A 16,804-nucleotide genomic window follows, 5' to 3' on the forward strand; every position below is an offset into this window, starting at 1 on the left:
TGCACAAACATTTCAGAATATCTTATTTGATTCAGTTGCTACACTCAACTTCTTTTTCAGTGGCTTGTCAAAAACCACAGAAATAAGGCCAAAAAAAATAATTATTTGTTTGTCCTCCACAGCTTTGAAAGAGGACGTGCGGGCGGGCGGATTTTTTTTATTTTTTTTTTTTTTTTCGGATTTGGCATATTTCTGGACCTTGCTAGAGCTAAATGCTACAATCATTCATAAAAAAATAAAAAAACCAACATTTTGTTTCTTTTAATAATATGCAGTTAAAGTTATAATTTGTGTTCATGTTATAGTCTTTGAATGATTTTGTGGGCTTTTTTTATTTTCAACCATGAAAGATCTTAGCATTTAGCTCTAGCTAGGTCCAGAGATACTCCAAATCTGGAAAAAAAATTGAATTTTACTTATTTTTATTTAAAAAAAAAAAAATAGAAAAAAAAAAAAATATTAGTCAGGCCTTCATCTGAGGAGCGGGCGGTGGAGGACAAACAAACAACTTTTTTTTTTTGGCCTAATGTTTGAATTTTATATGCATGGTATGTGCACAGCTATACATAGGCATCTCAAATGTGCAATTTATAATTTTTGCAATGGCAAACTTTGTGAAAAATTATGTCTATTATATTGAATTTCTGTCCATCATTCTACTGTTTTTCAAATCAATGGTTGAAGCCCGGGGGGGGGGGGGTACTCAAGTTTGGTTTTGGTAGGGACGTGCCGCTGAGAATTTGAAAGTGGACCCATAAATATACCAAGTTTTCAAGAAATTTGGACCCATTGATATACCAAAAGTCGGGTTGGTACAATTTGTGACCCTACTTTTCATACCCGACTTTTCATACCCCACCTGACCCGACTTATTCTTAAAGTTTTGTTAGATATTCGCAGTTTATTCCGTTGGTAATCAAATATTAAGCAAATACCATACACATTTCCTTAATATTATTGATAAAGAACAGCATTTTCAAGCATTTTCTCATCTCAAATTTCAAAGCCTCGTTCAGCCATATTTAGATACAAAATTGTGATTAGTATTGATGAGTTTTGAGCCCTGTGCAATTCTAATCGCCTGGACTAAGGGATTGTTCAGAAATACTTTGAGGGGGGATGGGCAAAATGGAGGGGTCAACAAAGTTTTAACAAGAAAATACCAAAAGAACAAGAACATACAACATTTCTTTTTGGAAGCTCGAAGACTTTACATTTATCCAGTCTCTATAAGAAAAGAGTATATGTATATATTCCACTGATAAATACCGGGTCAAAATGATGCAACCGACATTTTTTTCGTCTTTGCCCCAAAATTTATATTTTTCCACTGACCAAGAAAAATTACGCCCTGATAAACAAGTCTAAAGCACTAAAAATCTTGAGTATGTGCCCAGATGTTTCTCTCAATTTGTTATTTTTATTTAATTATTGGTTCTAAGAATGAAACCTGAAAAAATTAGAATGCATACAATGAAATTAAACTTAATACAAGTCACCCTATAAAGTCACCCTATAAAACTTGCATGCTTCAGTGTAGGAAATAGGCTTAAAGGCCTATAAATTTAAAAAATGTATAACCATTAAAACTTAGTGCATACTTGTTATAATGTAAATTGGGATTGAGTTCGTTACTGCACAAATCATAGGTTGTTTTTTAAATTCTTGGAAAGGGTTGATCTAAAAGGTTTTGTATCTCCAAAGATGGGGGGTCAAAAAGTTTCAGGTTCTCTGGAAAACTGTGCATGTACGTAAAGCCTGTGCGTTGATACTCAAACTGTTGAGGTAAGCACGCATACGTATATGGAAGGAATGAAGAGGGGGGGTCAAAACTTTTGACTCCAATTTCCAAGTGCCCAGCCCCCCCCCCCCCAATGTTCTGAACACTCCCTAAACCTGGTTATAAAGTTTGCTCAAGCCAATCAATAAGTGTTTGCTTATATCACGATGCATTGACCAATTAAGCCTTGATATGCTAACTTCATTGAACTTGCTTGGAGCAACTGAGCGGTACACTGAAGTCAATACTCAATCTCAAATGTTGGTAGCGGTGTAAGGGCTGAATAACATGCAATGACAATATTGACATTTATAATGTCACCATGCGTAGGTCTTAATGTGACAGACAGATATACTTCCTCATGAAAAGGTAACTTATGAACGACTGGTTTGGAGATCATGGCTGCGTACGAGGAGGGGCGATGTTTATAAATAATAATTTGTAAATTATAATTTTTCACCAATTACACTGATTTAGCCTTTTCAATTCGGTAGACTTCATTTACACTTTATTTAGTATTCATTGAAATATCTAAAATGATTTATCATAACGATAAAAAGTTGGGTCAAGTGGGGTATGAAAAGTCGGGTATGAGAAGTAGGGTCACAAATTGTACCAACCCCCAAAAGTCAAAATTTTCGGCCGAATTTAACCCAAATTGTCCTAGTTTTTACAAATTTTCCCAAAATATTGGGAAAATTTTGAAAATTTTGGCTAAATTAACGAAAAAAGGGGCTATTTTCCGAAAAAATTGAGAAAATTTTGAAAAAAGGACCCATTCATATACCAAAATAGGCTTTGAAAAAGGGGTCATTGATATACCAAGAGGCTGAAAATGCTACCCATATTTGCGGCACGCCCCCGTATGGTCATTTGTACTGAGTACCCCACGGGGTTGAAGTTTAGGTGACCCAGATTTTGTGTTTTGGAAGAATTTTACTTATTGCCATGTAAAATCAGCTGCTGTGGGCCCAAAATTAATTGCTTGACAGAAAAATTTTTAACAAAATTCAGAACATTATCAAAATATGTTTGACAAGAAACCCATCAAATTGTTGCCAAATTTTTAAGCTTTCGGTGACATTTTAGGATCATTTTAGCCTACAGAAAAAAAGAGGAAAACTAGAGTCAACAGACGCTGATACAAGCCGCAATTTGACCCCTATAACTTGACCCCTGGGTTACGGATGGGGTCAACTGCTCTTGCACTGTGCTTAGGAGGTCATAAGAAATATTCCTGGTGAATTTCAGCTTAATCGGAACTTATACATGGATTTTGATTTTTTGAAAATTTTTGATTGACCTTTTGACCCCTTTAATGACCTTTGACCTCAATGTAAAAAAAACCTTATGTACACTGACAAAATGCATTGTTCCAATTTTAATTTAAAAATTCTAACATGTTCAGTTCTTGAGATAAAAATTCTTGAAGTTATTCAGCTAAAAACAGGAAGTGACCCCTTAATGACCTTTTGACCCCAAAATAAAAAATACCATGCATACATCAGGGAACACTAATTCATGTATGTTGGTTATATTATTCTGGTCTGTTTACATTTTGAGATAAAATTTTTGGTTTTTGACCGGAAGTAACCCCTTAATGACCTTTGACCCCAAACCTGTAGGCATCCTAAAGACCCTGGCTAGTAGCAATGCATGTGTGCTAATGGCGACTCTCTGCTATATATTTTGTAAAGACAGTGATTTTTTGAATATTTTTAGCTTTCAGACCGGAAATGACCCCCTTAATGACCTTTGACCTCAATTCTTTTTAGGAAGTTTTAAGCACTGCCACATGTTGATTCATATGCATGAGTCACATGATCATTGCATGAAATTTGTGGAAGGAGTAGCATTTTTGTGAAATCACATTTTTGACCATTATAGCTAGGTCAAAGGTCACAGCGAGGTCAAAGTCAAATGGAAGGTTTGGCCTAGCCCAATGGTCATTTGGGTCAACTTTGGTTGAAATCTGTCAATCCCTTGCGGAGCTACATGCAGTTGATTGCGGTTGCCAGAAGAAAGAAGAAAGAAAGAAGAAAGAACTAGTGGCAAATGGTGGTCATAGACCACAAACCTAGCTGGGGCATGTTGGTGTTGTGGAGGTAGGCCTATCTGACCCCTGCAAAATGTTCCAAAAATGTTCCCCTGGTCATGAGGGTTGTTGTCACCGAGTTTGAGTCCTGTATTCCTTACAGAAGTCCAGAAAATGCAATTTTGAGATTTGACCCCAGATGACCTTTGACCTGACCCCTGCAAAATGTTCCCCTGATCATGAGATTTGTTGTCACAGAGTTTGGGCCCCATACCCCTTACAGATATCCAGAAAATGAAATTATAAGATTTGACCCCAGATAACCTTTTACCTGACCCCTGCAAAGTGTTCCAAAATGTCCCCCTGATCATTAAGTTTGTTGTTACCAAGTCTGAGCCCCGTACCCCTTACAGATGTCCAGGAAATTCATTTATAAAATTTGACCTCTGCATGACCTTTGACCTGACTCGTGCAAATTGTTCCCCTGGTCATGAGATTTGTTGTCACCGAGTTTGAGCCCCATACCCCTTACAGATGTCCAGATAATGCAATTGTAAGATTTTTCCCCTTTATTGACCTTTGACCCCAATTCTGTATGCAAGTTCTAGGCGTGGGGTATAGCCGATGCATATATGCAAATGACATCATTGTACTATATAATATGTGGCAGAAGAAGCATTTTGAAGGTATTTGGTTAAATACAGGAAATGCCCCTTAATGACCATTTACCCCAATTCTGTTTAGACCCTATGGGCACTGGATATAGCCGATACATATGTGCAAGTTACGTAATTGTAGGGTGTAACATGTAGGAGGAGAAGCATTTTGAAATTTATTGCCAGAAAGAAGAAGAAGCAGGAAAGAAGAAAGATCGGATAGCAAAACAGTACCTAGCTCGGGGGGTTGAAAACCCCCCAGCTAGGTAAAGAAAGAAAGAAGAATTGAGAAGAGACAGAACAAGCCGACATCCGTCGTCGGCTTGTAAAAAAGAACAAAAATAGACCAACCGACCCTACTTGAAAATTCCATCACCCTGTAATATTTAAATGGGGTCTTTTTCTTCGTTGCCTTATGTATTTTTTTGGTACACATTTTCTGGGGGAAAAGCATTGGTACTTAGGTCTACTGATTTGTTACACATCATCTTTCTTGTTTAGCTCTTTGCAATTATTCATTAGCTTTCATTACCTCATTGTTACCTAGCTGGGGGGTTTTCAACCCCCCGAGCTAGGTACTGTTTTGCTATCCGATCTTTCTTTCTTTCTTTCTTACAAGCCGACGACGGATGTCGGCTTGTTCTGTCTCTTCTCAATTCTTCTTCTTCTTCTTCTTCTGGCAACCTCGTGACATTTTGCGTGAATTGCCACGTTTAGCCTAGCTCTCTTATGCTTCGACAGATTTCAACCATACTTGAGCCAAATGACCACTGGACTAGGCCAAACCTTCCATTTGACTTTGACCTTGCTGTGACCTTTGACCTAGCTATAATGGTCAAAAGTGTGATTTCACAAAAAATGCTACTCCTTCCACAAATTTCATGCAATGATCATGTGACTCATGCATATGAATCAACATGTGGCAGTGCTTAAAACTTCCTAAAAAGAATTGAGGTCAAAGGTCATTAAGGGGGTCATTTCGGTCTGAAAGCTAAAAATATTCAAAAATCACTGTCTTTACAAAATATATAGCAGAGAGTCGCCATTAGCACACATGCATTGCTACTAGCCAGGGTCTTTAGGATGCCTACAGGTTTGGGGTCAAAGGTCATTAAGGGGTTACTTCCGGTCAAAAACCAAAAATGTTCAAAAAATTTTATCTCAAAATGTAAACAGACCAGAATAATATAACCAACATACATGAATTAGTGTTCCCTGATGTATGCATGGTATTTTTATTTTGGGGTCAAAGGTCATTAAGGGTCACTTCCTGTTTTAGCTGAATAACTTAACCCAGGGGTCAAGTTATAGGGGTCAAATTGCGGCTTGTATTCAGCGTCTGTTGACTCTAGTTTCTTCTTCTTTCTGGCAATAAATTTCAAAATGCTTCTACTCCTACATGTTACACCCTACAATTACGTAACTTGCACATATGTATTGACTATATCCAGTGCCCATAGTGTCTAAACAGAATTGGGGAAAAAGGTCATTAAAGGGGCATTTCCGGTATTTAACCATATATCTTCAAAATGCATCTTCTGCCACATATTATATAGTACAATGATGTCATTTGCATATATGCATCGGCTATACCACACGCCTATAACCTGCATACAGAATTGGGGTCAAAGGTCATTAAGGGGTAAAATCTTTCAATTGCATTATCTGGACATCTGTAAGGGTATGGGGCTCAAACTCGGTGACAACAAATCTCATGACCAGGGGAACCATTTGCACGGGTCAGGTCAAAGGTCATGCAGAGGTCAAATTTTAGAAATGAATTTCCTGGACATCTGTAAGGGGTATGGGGCTCAGACTTGGTGACAACAAACTTAATGATCAGGGGAACATTTTGGAACACTTTGCAGGGGCCAGGTCAAAGGTTATCTGGGGTCAAATCGTCTAATTTCATTTTTGGAATATCTGTAAGGGGTATGGGGTTCAAACTCTGTGACAACAAATCTCCTGACCAGGGGAACATTTTGCAGGGGTCAGGTCAAAGGTCATGCAGAGGTCAAATCTTAGAAATGTACATCTGTAAGGGATACGGGGCTCAAACTTGGTGACAACAAACTTAATGACCAGGGGGACATTTTTGAAACATTTTGCAGGGGTCAGGTCAAAGGTCATCTGGGGTCAAATCTTAAAATTGCATTTTCTGGCTGGACATCTGTAAGGAATGTGGGACTCAAACACGGTAACAACAAGCCTTATGACCAGGGGAACATTTTGCAGAGGTCAGATACCTCCACAACCCCAACACACCCCAGCTAGGTTTGTGGTCTATGACCACCATTTGCCACTAGTTTGAATTCTATTGGTATGCGACATGATCCAAGGGGAATGAGTCGGATGTTGCTAATATCAGTGTTTGTTCAAATTCTTTTGTTTTATTTTGTTTCCAGCCATTGATAAATGGCTCATAACTTGGTAACCAGATGTTAAATTTTGATGGGGTTTGCATTTATGCGGTTTAGGCCTATTATCATTATATTAGTATACACTGCAAAAACAGTGTTTAGAAATTGAACACCATCACTGACTAATGTTCAGAAATTTGACACATGATGTTTAACTTCTTAAACACGTTTGCAAAGTGAAGGCAAAATTGTGTTTAGAAAGTGTTTAATTTCTAAACACTGTTTTTGCAGTGTATGGATTGTTTTGGTCCTGGTTTTGGTAGCCTGATGTTTTTAACTGGGGTTTTAACACAAGAATCATAGTCGCCTTAGTCAACTTTTGGTTTTCAATAGTCATAGTTGGGTATTACAAGTAATATTTGTGACTATCAATATTACTAATATTTGCTGACTTACATGTAAGCCTACAGCAGATAACTATACCACGGTTCAATAGCCTCATTGCCCTCTGTTAGATTTGGCATGACTTTTAAAAGCACAGGTCCTCAAAAAATATGACATACTCCCATATTTACTTACTCCCAGAGCACCGTCCTGTCTATTACCATCCATTGGGCTATTCCAGTTTGAAATCCATACACCCCAGGCCTGTAGCCGTTTAGGAGGTGCAACTCACCCCACCCCAAAAAAGGCTAATTAGGAAAAAAAATCAGTTTTTCTGTAAAAACATTGAAAATGTTTAGTAAGGTATAGTGCTTTCGGCTACCGCCTCATACGATATCTTTAAAACTCACAGCTTGACCAATATCTTTGTGTATCATGCTCAATCCATCCAATTTTATATCAAAGTATGGGGATTTTATATGGTGGACTGATGTGCTGTATAGTTTTGTGTCATGCTATTTGCATATTTATGAATATTAATGAGCTTATTTGTATGTTCTGCCTATATTTCATTAATCCACTCTGCAGCTTACGTGCAATAACCGATCAACTTCTAACTTGGTATTGTGATAGTATGTGGCTTGATGTGCTGATAGTTTTATGGCATGTTATTTGCATATTTATGAATATTAATAAGCTTATTTGCATATTGCATATTATTTGTATTTACAAACCTTTGTTATTTATACACCTTTGTGTGGGGCCACATATTACGAACTGCATAATTCTAGTTTCAAAGACCTTCACTGCAAAATTGTCAAAACATCTCAGACACTCTCTTGGTGCATGTAAAATGTTCAAGATGAAAATTCTCTGATGGCAGTCAGATGGGTGTCTGAAATGAGGTGATGCTCCTCCCTGCAGTTGGAACATTGTGCAAAATGAAGGCCCAATTGAAGCCATTCATGGACCCTTTTCACTTTTGCTGTAGGCCTAATTATTAAGTTATTGCTTAAAGAGGAAGCCCGGTCAGAGCAGTTCTTCTGGGGTGAACCAAACCTGCCTGGTTATCAAATTAAGCAGTGACAAGGTTATCTCTGAATTTGACAGGTGCTAATTGATGCAGGTGGTGGCCGCATTTTAATGTTATTGCATCAATTAGCATCTGTCAAATTCAGAGATAACTTTGTCACTGATTAATTTGATAACCAGGCAGGTTTGGTTCACCCCAGAAGAACTGCTCTGATGGGGCTTCCTCTTTTACAGTGGCCACAACAGTAGCAAAAAACCAGCCACCTGTTTTATCCACATGGAGGGGAGTTATCTGAGGGGATGTCCATCCCCAGAATTATTTGGAAACTTTAGCCTTCAAACAATGTGTAAAATAATCATATGCCTATATATTATACTTATGATCAACCCAACTGCGCAATTTTTTAGGCATGGACTTACTCAATTGCGTGCAACTTAACTTATTTCTCTTCTCCTTTTTTGGGGGGGTGGGGGGATTAGCAATAAATCAAATTTCTATAACAGTTTCCATGACAAAAAGCAAAAGCGGATTAAATTTGCTTCATTAAATATTCTTTTATTGACTTTGTCATGATGAATTTGGTATTTGGCTGCAGAGTTTATCCCATGATGTAGAGTCGTCTTCAAACAAAATTATTCCATTGCAACTGGCTCTACCTTAGCAGTCAAGGGAAGTATATCGATAATTTAAGAAATACCTTAGTCTAAGTCATCATTTTTCAGTGCATATCCCTTAGGACATACTTAAGTCAATGTCAATTTACCTCATCATCTCCTCAAGAGCACAGTGTAGTGATCCCGATGCCCGCTAGCTGCAGACTCCAATTATCTGTGCAATCCCAGTAGGCCTAGCATCTCATACTTGGCATAGTTGGCACAACAATCACTCCTCTATTTGTGACGTCTGCCATCAAACTAAATGAATCATTTGTCAGGGGATTGACCAGAATCTGAGAGGGGGCTGAACTACATAGAAAATATTTTCGCGCTTGGACAATGCAGTAGGGATCTGGCCCCCCTGGCCCCCTGAGAAGTAGACAATTTTGCAGAGTGAAAGTCCCAATAGGCCTTTTCAAACTGATTATTTCGGATAAAACCTGAAGCATGAAATAATATAGCACAGGCTTAGGAAACAGGGGGCTTGGGGGCTCACCCCCTCCATGATTTTGGTGTGGGGGCTGGAATTCCTTTTCGAGCCCCCCCCCCCCCCTCCCCCAGGTGAAGTTAAAAAATTGTGATAAAATAGAGGGAAAATGGCATCAGACATTCAACATTTGTGAAATATGGTGGGTGCTTTTTTTCTTTTCCCTCTCTATACCTCCCCTTTCAATTTTTTTTCAGGGGGCACTCTGCCCCCATCCCTTGGAACTGCTCTCTCACTCCCTTTTCCTCACCCCTTGCCTAACCGTAATAGTGGGGACATGGCCAAAAATCGGGTCCTCAGAATGTGGTAACCATAGGTGTTAACATTATTTTGATGCCACTAATCAATAGAGCACCCCCTATTTCTATTTGACATACAAGACTCTCAAACCAAAATACTCTCATACAAACTGCAGACTATTACTTGTGACACCCATCTTGGGGTCATTTTGAGGGGTCCCCTGACTTTTAAATAATCTCTCCTACCACCATACCATACACCCCTTTCTCTCTGCCCTTAAAACGATGAGATACATGGGGACCTCCTACCTATAGTCCACTCTGGGGACCTCCTACCTATAGCCCCACTCTGTAAAACAGCATCTTCTCACTTTTCTGGCCTATCCTAATTGTGGGGGCATGGCCATGTCCCCACTTTGTAATTTGTGTCCCCACCTATATAGTGAAAAACCATTTCATGTCCCTACAATTACGGAAAGACGGGATCTCACCCTCTTCCCTCCTTTTGGTGTCCCACAAAAAATACTATGCATAAGAAGAAAAATTTATGTACATGAAAATTGCATATGCAAAAATAAATGACTTTAACTTTGTATCTTATGTAAATTCTCATCATAGGAGTACTCATCAGATCATGTTTGGGGGTTATTGAACTGGTAAAGAACATACAACACTGGGTTGGGTTCAAAATTTGACGTCATTATATTGGTTATATTTGGTCCAAAACTTGACGTCATGGAATCGATAGCCCTGCATGGCACAGAGCTTAGTTTCCATGTGAAAACGGGGATCAGACTTGTGATACTTGTATCGAATGTCTTTTGACATATACTATCACAATGTTATTTCTTTAAATATCACTGCCATCAACTTTGATGTCACTTTCACAAGTTGGATATATATGAAGTTAACCTGTAGTATATTTATGTCATCATGTTTGTATTTGTGGCTCAGTTGTTATCAGTCATTCCTATACATAAATAGTAAAAATTACTTGTTGAGTCACAGTTGTTTCTGTTCATTAGTTCACACTTTTAATTTACTCAATTTTCTATTAAAATGAAATGATAGTTTATAATCATTAAGAATCCAAAAAACACATGAATGGAAACATTACAAATTTAGCCAGAGCATTTAAAAAACTGGTCAATTTTAAATGGAACGTCACCATTTTGTGTATTTTCCTAAAACTATATTATTTACTTTGAGTAAGATATTGAGCAATGGACTATCCAAAGCGAAAACAAAAACAAGACATCATACTTGCAGATATGCATTTCTTGTCACTAGTGGTATTTCAATCAAATTTAGTAAATAAAAATGTTGATATCGTAGTGAATGAAAGAACCAGGTAAATGATCATTTGAACATCTGCCTCATTATCTCCAGCCTGCTTACACCCAGTGGCATCCGCAGGTTTTCAAAAGTGGGGGGTCTCAATTCCCCAACAGGGGTGGAAGAGTTCAGCTATTAACAAGAGTTCAGCTATTAACAAGAGTTCAGCTATTAGGCTGATTTCAGCTTTTTCTATTGCCAAAATTAAATTAATGTGTTTTATTTTATTTTCAGCCCATATTTGGTGTTTTACCCTGACTTTACGCCGTTTTTAAACTTTTAAAGTAATTTTGCTCTTTTTTTTTTTGTCTGAGGGCTCTCACACCCCTGCCCCAACTGTTCAACATTTTTCTCTTTCATTTTTTGCCAGGGAGGCATTCTGCCCCTGGCTTATTCCCTTAAATTTGCAAAAAATATTAAAATCTGTTTTTATTTCCAACAGAAATTACTAATACGACATGGAGTAGTACATGTAGTGCTCTATTTTTCAGGAATCAGGAGTTCCTCACTAAGGGGTGGTGCAATAATTATATGTACCCCCGGGGTAGTGAATTCTCAAAATGGTCTGCCAAAAATTGCTTGCCCCCTCCCCTCTGACCGTGCCAAAAAATCTTTGCCCCCCCCCTTTGACGTGCCAAAACCTTTGCCCCCCCCTTTTTGATGTGCCAAAAATCTTTGCCCCCCCTTACACATAATACAAGATTTTTGGGAAATTTTGCATATTTGAATGTGTTCCTAACGTTTTCCTACACCATTTTAGGAAAACGTACAAACGGTACCCAAAATATCTGTACCCAAAATTGCTTGCCCCCCCCCCCTCCTTCGACCTGCCAAAATCGCTTGACACCCCCCCTTCCTTTCGACCTGCCAAAAATGCTTGCCCCGCCTTTTGGAATGCCAAAAATCTTTGCCCCCCTATAATTCACCACCCCGGTAAACATTATTATTGCACCACCCCTAATAGATAAGTTGCTCTGGCATGCATGGTGTGTAAAATAGCTTCAAAAAGGTTGTTTACCCCTGATTCTGCAATGTGAACCTTTCCTTGGTAGATGTTCAGTGTTTTAGTAATTTGCTTATCCAGATTTGTCACCATGCACTAAGACCCACACATAAATGTGACATGATCTGCTCCATGGAGGCCAAAGGAGGATATACTGTTTTTGCAACGTCCATCCTTCCGTTCCTCCGTCCCTCCGGATGCTGTATCTCGTGAATGGATTGACCTCAGATTTTCAGAATAGGTGGGGCATGGTCAGAAACTTTTTTTTTGGGTTGTGTTCAAAGTCATATACTGAGGTCAAAGGTCATTTGAGGTCAAAAAGTTTGTAAATTAAAATTTGATCTCATATGAACAGCTCAAATTCAATTGCAACCAAATTTGGGTCATAGTTGCACTATGGGCATCTTCATCTATTGGTGATGTTCAAGGTCATATACTGAGGTCAAAGGTCATTTGAGATCAATTTGTAAAATTCCATTATTCAAGACTTTTAGTTCAAATTTGGTCTCATTATGAATAGTTCAAATCCTAATGCAACCAAACGTGGGTCGCACATGCATTATGGACACCTTCATGTATTACTGGTATCCAAGGTCACATACAGATGTCAAAGGTCATTTGAGGCTATGTTTGTTTGTTTACCGCTCATAAAGTTTGACATTTAGCTGTTATAATCTTTCTGAATTTAAATCGCCAATAGACACTATCAAATATTTTATGTTTTTCTTATGCTTATTTGATGCTTATTTGATTTGGTGTGTGGCACATATTATTTGGGGTCACTGTGTGTGGGAGTAAGAGGTGTGAAGTGGGTGTGTGCTTAGGAGTGGGGGTGTGTGAGGTGTGATGGGGTGAGTGTGGAGATAAAATTAATCAGTGGGTTATCTTTCATAATTATGTGCAATATAATATTTTATGTTTCTCTTATGCTTATTTCTTGTTATAATGTATTTTAATAACTTTTACGTGTAATAATAGTAATTAATTTTGATGTTTTAAGATTGTAAAAAGTAAAAAGTAACGCAATTTGGCTGTTTGCCATGAAGTTATTTTGAATAAATATGAAATGAAAAAAAAAAAATGAACATAACCAGAACAGAATTTATACAGGTCATTATCTCATTGCTGTCACACATAATTATATTTTACTTCCTTCTCACATGTTCACACAGGGAGCGGTGGGTGGGAAGATTTTTGTTGTTGTCGTGTCCAATACAAAACCAGCAGTGAATAAAACACCACCTAATCACGCCCAAAACCACGAAGGTGACAAATCCCATTGGTTCCCGGTCGAGCCAAACAATACAAATTTATCTGCATTCAATGATTGACCTCTGACCCGGTAAACAATAACTTGGATTCGCCCATTTCTCAGCAAGGGTAAATTGAGTTTAACTTGTTGCACTGTGTTAAGCTTTATTATGTGTAATAATAGTAATTAATTTTGATGTTTTAAGATTGTAAAAAGTAACGCAATTTGGCTATTTGCCATGAAGTTATTTTGAATAAATATGAAATGAAAATGAAAAAAAAAAAAATGAACATAACCAGAACAGTATAACAATTGAAATAGCAGACATGTTGGTTCTACAGTTCTAAGTAACGGCTCTAGTTCGATTATAACCAAATTAGTATTTGTGTAAATATTTCTATGCTCTGCATGCAATTATTGTTTCAGGTAGGGGGATTGGGTGGCTATGTTCCCCTGGAATTTTGAGGTGATGGGTCTTTGGGAGCTGACGGCGTAGCAGTAAAAGGGGGTCTTTTGGAGCTGTGAACAAATAATTAATGGGGAATTTTGGACCTGCGAACAGTCAAAATTAAGGGTCTTTCTTGGCTTTCTGGTTGAAAATCGCCTGAAAAAAACAGAAATATGAGGAATGGGCAATTTTGGAGTCTTTTAGAGCTGAAATGATCAAAATCAAGGGAACATACCCGTATGGTCATTTGTGTTAAGTGCCCCCCGGGACTGGCCGCCACAACCCCTAGCTATATACGCCACACTCATGGTCACCTAGATTTGTTGAAATCTGCCGTCACTTTTCCTGTATTGGTACATGATTCATAGACTGTTATGTTATTAGTGTGCTGACTCTATATACATGTATTTGACTGTATTCTTTAATGCGAGTGATGCAAAGTCATACACATCCTGATCCTGGTGGGATAGCTGTAGGTAAGAGGTGTCTGCATTTAGCAGTCTTCCACTGCACTGCACTGTTTGATTGGCGTAATATTTAAAAAAAATAGGGTAGGTAGGTAGGGATTTTTTGTTGTTACTTTTAAAGCTGTGAATCAGTGCACATTTGATAAAGGCCTCGGAACTCTTTTTCTTCTTTTTAAATTTATTTTTTTTATTTTTTTTTATTAAAGAACCTGTAACAAAGTAGGTAGCAAAAATCGCCTTGGAGGAGGAAATATCTAAATTTGTTACTTTTGAAACTCAACCATTTGTCATTCAAATGAGTAGGCCTATGTCTTAGTGGAATAAAATTGCATTGTGCCGCGAATAAGGTATCAAAGTACGCAGAACACAATTCTCCATCTAGCAACTACTTTATTATGCAATTTAGATTGAGAGTCTTTAACCCGACAGCTATCATATAGCTTGATCAGCTTGTAATCGTCGGGCCTTATGACATCGCAGATTAATATCAATATATTTTATTTTAAGAATTGTTTTATGACATCTTACCAAAATCATCACAAATTAGGGGCTGAGCAATAATTATGGAGGGTAAAATTTCTGAAGGGCCTGCCAAAATCGCTTGCCTCCCTCTCGCCTGCCAAAATAGCTCCCCCTCTCGGCCTGCCAAATTTTTGGATCCCAATTTGCAAACCTTAAATGGTCTAGATATATGTTGGGAGTACAGGGAGCAGGAAAATTTGCATATTAAAAGTGTTTCTGTACTGTTTTCCCTATTATTTTTTTAGAGCCTTTAATTAAAAAGGCGCCCCATGAATGTGTGCCAAAAATCGCTTCCCCCCACTCGACTTGCCAAAAACTGCTTGCCCCCCCTTCAGCTCGGCAAACATTTTCTTGCCCCCCCAATTTTAACCTCCCCAGGGCTCATAATTATTGCATAGCCCCTTATCCAATGAAAGTACCATACTAGGTTTACTCTCTTTAAACACACAAAATATAGTTTAGACAGATCAAATAAAAGATAAATACAGGGTGTCCCCCAAAAAAGAGGCCCCTCATTGTGCCCTCTTTTTCTCCTATTTTTGAAAAGTTGATTAAATATATTTTGGTATGTAAAGAAACCTTTAATCGTAAGCTTTAATAAACCAAAACAATTATTTCAATTGGCTCACAACTTTTGAAGATATGCCCTTTTGAATAAAAGTACCCATTTTGCACTCTGTCGGATAGCAAACAGAGTGGTTGATGGCTCGTGCTGAGGAGTGGCCTGCACGATCACCAGACCTCACACCACTTGATTTTTTTTCAACGCAATTGATGCAATGAGGACCAGGGCTGAGACCTGTATTCGCCAAGGAGGCAACCAGGTAGAGGGCAGAGCAGCACAGTAAACTCACTTCAGAAGAACCAAAGACAAAGCAAACAGCCTTTTAGGGCTACCTTTTATCCTAAAAAGAGAAATGACTTATGTTGTAAATAAAAAAAAGAAAGCAAGAAACAACAATGTAAGAAAGTAAGAAACATAATAAAACAAAAAGGCCAAGAAAAAATAAGTAATTGCAAGTAAAGCAAAAGAAGTCCCATTCGGCATCCATTTTACCCACAAATTAATGATACTATTAACAAAATCCATTGCCCATAAACCCACCGGTAAAGCCCATTCCATAAATAAAGTTATTTTATAAAGTTATCATTGAGGAATGTTTGATATTCATGCATGGTATGTGTACTCCTTTTCAATCTTCAAGTAGCCAAACCTTCTCCGTGGACAACGGGTACATTTCTTTAAAAGAGCATATATTCAAAAGTTGTGAGCCGATTGATATAATTGTTTTGGTTTATTAAGGGCTGGGGTATGAACGTTTGGACAGTATTTATTGTGGGACATTAGAGCACATCAGACATATCGAATTGCATTCTGAATACGAAGAATATCATTCTGATATCAAATAATTTTGATTTTTTGAAATTCGCAATTTAATACACATTTTATGGCAAATCATTAAAAATTGATATTTTTGATATTTAACAGTGCTTGAAGTAAACTTTATAAATCTGATGATTTATACTTAAAGTGTATGTAGGTGGGATGAAAAGCCGACGATCAATTGAACATTTTGACCTTTTTCGTATTGAAGATATGGATTTTTTTCCCAAAACACCAAAAAAATTAGGTCTTTTGGGAAAAAATCCATATCTTCAATATGAAAGGTCAAAATTTTCAATTGACCGTCGGCTTTTCCTCCCTGCTACATACACTTTAAGAATATGTCATTAGATTTATATAATTTACTTTAGTACTGTTATATATCAAAAATTTGAAAAATATCAATTTTTTATAATTTGTCATAAAATTTGTATTATATTGTGATTTTCAAAAATGAAAATTATTTGATATCAGAAAGACATGCTTCAGATTTAGAATGCAATTGATAGGTCTGAGGTGCTCTCATGTCCCACAAAAATACTGTCGAAAAAACTTAATAAACGCCATTTTCGATCCCTTAAAGCTAACGACTCAAGGTTTCTTTACATACCAAAATATATTTGATCAACTTTTCAGAAATAGGAGAAAAAGAGGGCGCAATGAGGGGCCTCTTTTTTGGGACACCCTGTATATCACTGGGTCTATTTTTAGAAAGCCTAACAAACAATTCCCGTTGATTACGAGCTGATCAAACTTACATGAT

At 37.6% G+C, this 16,804-nt stretch overlaps 1 protein-coding gene across 1 annotated transcript in view; it reads left to right on the plus strand.

The window, feature by feature from the left end:
• Positions 1-16,804, plus strand: part of LOC140148198 (synapsin-like) — a 503,295-nt gene that overhangs the window by 179,305 nt on the left and 307,186 nt on the right. The gene's annotated exons all lie outside the window — the stretch shown is intronic.

Source organism: Amphiura filiformis, chromosome 3 (assembly GCF_039555335.1).
Source record: "Amphiura filiformis chromosome 3, Afil_fr2py, whole genome shotgun sequence".
Taxonomy (NCBI): Eukaryota; Metazoa; Echinodermata; class Ophiuroidea; order Amphilepidida; family Amphiuridae; genus Amphiura; species Amphiura filiformis.